Raw genomic sequence first — 7,505 nt, 5'->3', positions numbered from 1 at the left:
CCTCACCGTCACCTTCTCATTGCTCTGCCCACGCCCAAACGGGCTTTCTCTGCTCCGCCGCTCTCTGCTCCTCCGCCTCCCTCCCGTCGTCTCGCTGGTGTGCTCCCCTAGCCCTACCGCGAGTACCACCACCTACGGCCACAAATCGAAGGGATTCTCACCAGCTGCTGCTACCGACAGTTCGGCCGGACACTGCTGGCTCCTTTTGGCGTGTCTTTCGGATCGGAGGGAGTACATGCTTTATATAAATCTTCGCATACTTCTCGTAAAGTTTTCAGGACGAAGACTTACACCCTAGGGACCTCGACGTATTTCTTTACTTTCTTAGAGGTGGATATTCACAAATCTGATCAATAAATCGGCGCTCCTTTATTAAAAAAAAGCAACATGCTTTTGTCCCGCCAATCTGGTTATTTCGTTCCGAGACCAAAAACTAGCGGAGGGAAACTTTTAATTACTCCCGCTAATATTCACTTTTCCCTCCAATTGATAGGTCCTATATATAGTGCTCCCGTGATAAATTCCAGCGTCCAACAAAGAAACAAACTGTCCCGTAATTAACTGAAATAGTCTAATCTACCGGGCTGAGACACCCACGCCGCACGCCGCCTACAACTGCCCCCATGCGCCGCCCCAACCACCGCGTCGCCCCCACCACCGCGCCGCCCCTCCACTACAGCGCCGCCCCCCACCACGGCGCCGCCCCAGCACCTGGTCGCGCCGCCGCGCAGTCCCCAGCACCGCGCCGCCCCCATCACCGCGCCCACCATCACGAGCGCCTTCCACAACACCTCGCCGGCCCTGCCCCCACCACCTCGCCGCCTCCCAACACCTCGTCGCCGAGCCACCCACCACATCCCGCCCCCTCCCTCCACCGACCACCACATCACAGGGATCTCAATTCCCGTCAAGAACAGACTCTTGTGCAGGCCACTGCACCAACAAGGTAATTCGGCAGGCTCCTACCATGGCTTGAGGTTGATTTGGAATTTGAATGAAAAATACTTGTGCCCTACACCAGTCTGTAGCCTAGATTTTCAATTACCAGGAATTTCTTCAAAATTAGTCAACTATTATATCTATATGTTCTGCTCCCTCTGATCTTGTTTAATTCACGCTACATCTGTACGCATGTAAACCACTCGTGCCAATACTAGTGCTGCTTTTGTTTTCTGGTTGTAGGTGCATCAAGCACGGCATCAACAATACAGGGAGAACTTCTTGTTGTGAAGTCAAAAGACCCAGCATGGAAATATTGCATTTGTCCGGACATCAACAAGAAGAATTCTCTAAGATGCATCTACTGTCATAATGTGTACACAAATACTGTGCGCTATTTAAAACGGAACTTCCGTTGTTGCTGCACATTTTTCAGTTAGCTGTTTTTTTTCCTCAGTTAACCGTTTCACTTGAAGTAATTGTACACTTCTAACTAGTTAGAATCTATCTAAGTTTTCTGCATATAAACACGGACATGGCTTCATTCAATTCTGTAGATTTCCTTGTGGTCTTATAGTGTGATTACTTAAAATTTCCTGCAATAAAATTGCTGCTGAAAACTCGAAATATCTGACATCTCATCAAAAAAAATTGTCCAGGTTAGTAAATTATTAGTATATCTACTTGGTATATGTGGATCAAACCTAATAAAAGATTTATACAATGAACAGTCTGCAATTGCAGAACAATGTAATAATTTAATTATACCATTGTTGGTTTACCTATTTCAGTGAGTTCTAATTGCTCCTTTTTCATGCTATTTTTGCTGGTTTGATTGAAATCTTTATATATATGTAGGATGGTGGAGTTGTTGACCATATACCTGCACTATGAAGATGGAAATAAAGATGTCAAAATTCTACAAAGATACATGATGAGGCTCCACGTCTCCTATTATGATTTAATTTTGATGACCGAGGAAGTCGGTTTCATGCAGTTGACTTCCTATACTATGAGAAAAAAGACCCACAAGAAACGTCTACTTAGTTCACATCGATGATCAAAGTAATGCGATAAAAATGTTGTCTGACCCTAAGATCGGGAAAACTGTCAATCTTTATGTGTCTAGGGAGAAGGCTAGCAATGATATTGCTCCACCACACAATCCAAATGATTTTGCTCCATCTAACCATACAAATGAGAGTGCTCTGTTACAACTATAACAGGACAGAGCTTTGGTAACATAGTCTTGTGTTACCACAGATCCGAAATAGTGTTACTAGGCCGTGTAGTAACATATTTTGCAATGTGTTCCATTAGACCGTGTTACTAAGTGATGTCTGCAGTCACACATATTAATTGTTACCATATGTTAAAATTTGTGTTACAAGTTAAGTTGCAGTAACATGCATTTACGTTGGTGTCGTACAATAATGGTGGTAACATATTTTGTAACTCTAGTAACATAACTAGTAACATTTTTTTTACATTCACAACATAGTTAGTAACATAATATCCATACATTGTAACACTATAATTCATAGCTATCACTAACCTAGTAACACCGTTTGTAACCATCAGTAACACTACTATTGTACCACAACATAATTAATTTAATCATTTTTGTTATTGTTAAACAAAAACTTAGGTACCATTTTATGAATACACATTTATTTACATACATATTCACGTGCTCAATTTAATAGTTAATTATGATGCTTGGCACCATTAAAATGACAAAGATTGAAGCGCGGACACATACGTGTAGGATACATATGCATTACAATAAATACCAATATTATTGGTGCAACATCGTAACATTCATATAAATTTGACTAAAGGTAACACAATTGTGCCGAATATTACACCATAGCATTTGCACCAATTCAGCCAAAGAAAAAGATATATAATGATATTACATTTTTTTTCAATATGTCAATGTAAACTTTAATTCTTGCTAAGCAAAATCTACGGACTTCATTTTCTCCTTGATCCAACCGGAGAATTCAGCTACGTTCAGTCATCCTTCTTTCGAATCTGTAAGAGAAAAATGGATATTACATTTATATGATTAAATGTACACAAATATATTTTTAGAACTAGATGATTCCACACAGGAACATCAGTCGATGAAATAAGCAGAAATTGTATACTCATAAATACGAATTTAATATGTTAAAGAAAATTTTGCGGTATGTTCCTTATGCATATTTAGTGAAACTATGATCCCCACTCAGATTTTTAGTATTACCACCCTGTGGACGGTTCTACATTAGAACATCCTCACAATAGTTTCTTACATTAATTAAAGACACGCACTGTATGAACTGGAAAACAATCACCTTGATTCAGAAGGCGTGAGAAAAGAATAGTCATGTTCTTGATAAGACCTGAGAAGAAAAACGTGCTCTAATACATTAGAACTGAGCACTACTTGGTTGGTGAAGCTAGCATGAACCACATGACCGGTCTATGAAAAAATCTGCAGAAAAACTCATTAATTTCTCTCGAACGATCTGCCATGAAAGAATATCGACTTACAGTATGTACTTTGTACTAACGTTACTTTTATTTGCATATGCACTAATGCAGAAACTGATTTTTGATACAGCTAGTATTTTGCTCTGATAAATATCATAAGGGGCAGTTATTGTATCTGCAAGTGGGTGAATAACATACTGCTTATTCATATGTATTTTTTCTACCAAGCAAAAGAAAGTAGTTTAGCAATATCAATACCTGTCTAAAAATGCAGGTTCCACTCATGGATGTGGACACATGAAACAATAATTATTTGATAGAAGCAATTAGAGAATATGTAAATTGATGGACAACAATACCTTTAAAATAGCACAAGTGCATAACCAGTAAGTATAAACTTGACAGATAGAACTCTTGTAGTAGTAAGAATGATAGCAACAACAAACTGATCCATAGGTTTCTCAGTGACATGCAAAAGTTGAGCAGGAATAATCAAATACCATGTTCTTTATGCATGAAAACATACCACCTAGACATAATTAATTAGTGGGAATCCAGCGAAAACTCGCGATGCTTCGATGCCAATGAAACTTCAGTATGAAGCAACATGGTACTAACGGCAGTACATGCTTCGATGCCAATGAAGCTTCAGTGATTTTTTCCTTCATGTACACCTGCAAATGGATACGAAATTTTGTGCCTTTCTGTTTACAGCCACACTGAATGTATTCCCGAAGAAAAGGGTGGTAATTTTAGGACGATGTCATAAATATTACGAAAAAAGTATAATCACCCCAGCAGGAGGTTGTTGATGTCTGAATACATGAACTGAGGATTTGCTAAAAGAATACGGTGGAACAATTTCCAGAACCAAAAGACAACATCACATACCTTAGTTTCAGTAGAAAGAAAGCCAAAGAATTTTAATGAATTTGCTAGCCACATCATCTTGTTAACTTGTACGCAAATTTCAAGTCACGGGGAAATAAATGGGCATCATCTGCTGCAGCCGCCTAGCCAAGCTTGAACTTGGAGCATACCCAGCTTGTTCTCGTATAGCTATTTCTGTAGTTCTTCTTTGTAATCATTTATTTCCGGATATTTCTCCATTGTTGTGTTTGAGCATATCCCAGGTTGCGTTTAGTAAAAATAAATGCCAGGCTTCTGTTCATGGAACAAACCTGAATTCAAATGAGCAAATTCCTGTGTGTGTTCAATCAAGAAAAGAATAAAATTAAACTAGAGTTGAGAACTGGAGTACCAATGAATGGTAAACGTGAGCACATTGCAGTCTGTGTTCAATCAAGCAAATGAACATAATGCAAGGACTCGGTGTGTACGTACCAATAGGAACACAACTTATCCTTAGACTAAGGCACGTGGAGAAGCAGCAAGTAAGGAGCAGTAAATATGAGTAAACATCAACCAGGCAGGAAGAACCACGGTGTCATAGACTTATATTTCAACATGAAATTAGCTATCAGGTATAACTAAATAAGCCTAACACTCGATGCTCCCAAAATGCTGCAATTCTAACTAGCGTAAGGGATGGGGTCTCCCTGACACCACCCATTCTCCCAGGTACAGCAAGACATTTGCTGTGATCACCACATTTCAAGGACCCTCTATCATTGATAATGTCCAAAAAATTCAATAATGGATAAAAGCATATCTTTTCACTAATCAAATATCAAGCTAGAATTTGAACTGCAAATAGACATGAACTAATAGCAGATAAATGAGGGAAGGGGAAAGGATAATAACGTAGTAAGAATTTGTAGTCACGGAAAGGGGAAATCAATCAGAACAGCTGTGGGTGTGCCCTCTGCAATTTTGGTCGCAGAACCGAACAAAATTCTACAGAAAGAAACATGTGAGTACATGCTATTCCAATGTATAGATTGCATAGTTCAGACAAATATCATACAAGGCAGTCGATAGCTTACTATAGGGTTGAAGGGGGGACTCCTCGTCATGGATCAAGATCGTCGCTGATGGCTTTACACGTGGTTACCAGTAACCGAGGGGAAAGTACTGGTGTTTGTGATCAGCCTTGCAATTACCAACGAAATTTCAAATCAAACAGAGGGATGAATCAGTGTCTGGCGAATTAGCACGTTGTGCCTTGTACTCACACGGGATGCAGGGGCCACAACCGCCTGTACTCACAAGATGCAGGGGCTGAACAAATGCCTGCAGTGGACGGGGGCAGCGAGACGAACCTGCTAGGAGGGTGGCCGCGCCTTGGCGATGGAGGCGAACAGATCAATCGACTGGATTTCCCGCTGCGACGGGGAGGAGCGCCGGTGGTGGGCGTCTCAGTAGTGGAAGGGCAGCGCGGTACCGGTGCTGGGCAATGGGCGGGCAGCGCAACAGTGGCAGGGAGGCGCAATGTTGGTTGGCTGTGGGGGGCAGGGGCGGTGCTGGTGGGCACTGGTGGTGAGGAAGGGCGGGCCGACGGTGGGAGGGCGGCACGGTGGTGGTGGTGGGCAGTGAGGGGCGGCGCGGTGGGGGGCGGCTCGGTTGTGTAGATGAGTTTTTCTCGGGGAGATTGATTTGGATTTTGGAGCGAAGAGATTAATTAGAAGGGCTCAATATATGGAGCTGCCAACGGAGGGAAAATTTTGGTTATTTAGCGGGAATGGTATTTTCCATCCACGTATTCTTTTCTCTCGACCAAAATAACCAGATTGACACAGGGAAGGGATTCATTTTTTTTTATAAAGAACCTATAGATCGACTTGGGCTTTGGTATACGGTAATTATGACATTATCCACGTAACTGGGCCTGCATAGTAAAATATAACGGCACAAGTCTACCCTTGGGCTGCCTTGATTGATCGATCCATCCATTCATTAAGTGCAAACAACAACATCACATTGCACGAGACTGCTCATGAGTCAAGACCCACTATGTTAGTCAAGAACAACCGGTATTTTTCTGTCAAAATAACAAAGACCACAGCTAGCGTTTGTGTTTAAATATTAATATTACTAGCAATAATAGGCGCGGCGGCACGCCGCGCCCGATTGATAGTAATTTTTAGCGGTGCAGAATGTTTATGGATTGTTTTTTACCTATTTAGACGTGTTTCAATTTTTCTCTAAATCAGTTGATGTAACCGAACGTGTGTGTGATTTTGAAATTGCCTTCATGCTCGCAGTGATGGACATGCATTCCAGGGGCGCAGTGGTTGAGCACCGTTTCGTGTTTGCTTGAGCATTTTTGTGTCTTTGTGGCGTGGCTTTGGTTAGCTTGTGAACAGACTTTGCTTGATGCAGGCGTACGTACACCTTTTTATTGTTTATCAGAGCATTGCTACGAATGTGTATTGCAGCGACCATTCCTTTAACTTTAAGGTTGCAGTTAGTAAATATTTTGGGTGTTGGAGTAGTTTTTAGTGTCCGTCATTGCTTTGTTATATACCGAGGATGCCACAACGCATTATATTTGTTATGTGTTTCTGGTTCCAAGTCTACGAAACTGTTTATTAAAGCGGAACTAATTGGACATACTGACTATGATGGAATGTGTTTCGTATATGCTATACACATTTGTAGTGTGGTATGATGTATGCAGATCGCCTCTTGAATCTCTACAAAGTATCTAATGTTGGATAACACCTTGAAACTTAAGAAGTAAGCATTCTCTTGTATGTCATGAACCAACAAATTTCGGTGTTAACTGCAGCATGTCAAAGAGGCTGAGGGAGTAGTCCATGTGGTGTTCCACCTCTGAAGCAGTCATAGTGATGATGTATAAATATCAGGCCCAATAAACAGAAAATAATTGATCCTATGAACCGCAAACCTAAAGACCAAATTTATCTCTATTTATTATGGTCAAATTAGAACATCGCTGATGCCAAAAGTTCAAAACATGACCTAAGCACAATGCTCGCATCAAAAGTTCTGCAGAAATTCATCATGCAACTCTCTGAAGAATATATCACCCATGAAAGTATGTCTCTAGAAGTACCTGTAAAAAAGTAAGTGCATAGTAGGTTCCTCGTGACATGTTTTTCAAAGATTGGATGCGAAACAAAACAGGACATTTTCCGAGGATGGTATTAAATTGTTTGACA

At 41.0% G+C, this 7,505-nt stretch overlaps 1 long non-coding RNA gene across 2 annotated transcripts; it reads right to left on the bottom strand.

Annotated features, from left to right (window-relative positions):
• Positions 1-2,784: 2,784 nt before the first annotated feature.
• LOC127299726 (uncharacterized) lies at positions 2,785-5,960 on the bottom strand. Of its 2 annotated transcripts, XR_007850611.2 has the most exons (4): positions 5,367-5,960; positions 4,312-5,277; positions 3,282-4,094; positions 2,785-2,976 (listed from the first exon to the last, which is right to left on the bottom strand). It is a non-coding gene; the product is annotated as an uncharacterized lncRNA (long non-coding RNA). The 2 variants fall into 2 exon arrangements; XR_007850610.2 differs by having other exon boundaries at positions 3,282-5,277.
• Between the last annotated feature and the right edge of the window lie 1,545 nt (positions 5,961-7,505).

The sequence above is a fragment of the Lolium perenne genome, chromosome 5, assembly GCF_019359855.2.
Source record: "Lolium perenne isolate Kyuss_39 chromosome 5, Kyuss_2.0, whole genome shotgun sequence".
NCBI classification, from domain to species: Eukaryota; Viridiplantae; Streptophyta; class Magnoliopsida; order Poales; family Poaceae; genus Lolium; species Lolium perenne.
The sequence above is the reverse complement of the archived record's forward strand: the minus strand, read 5'-3'. Positions and strand labels throughout refer to the sequence as shown.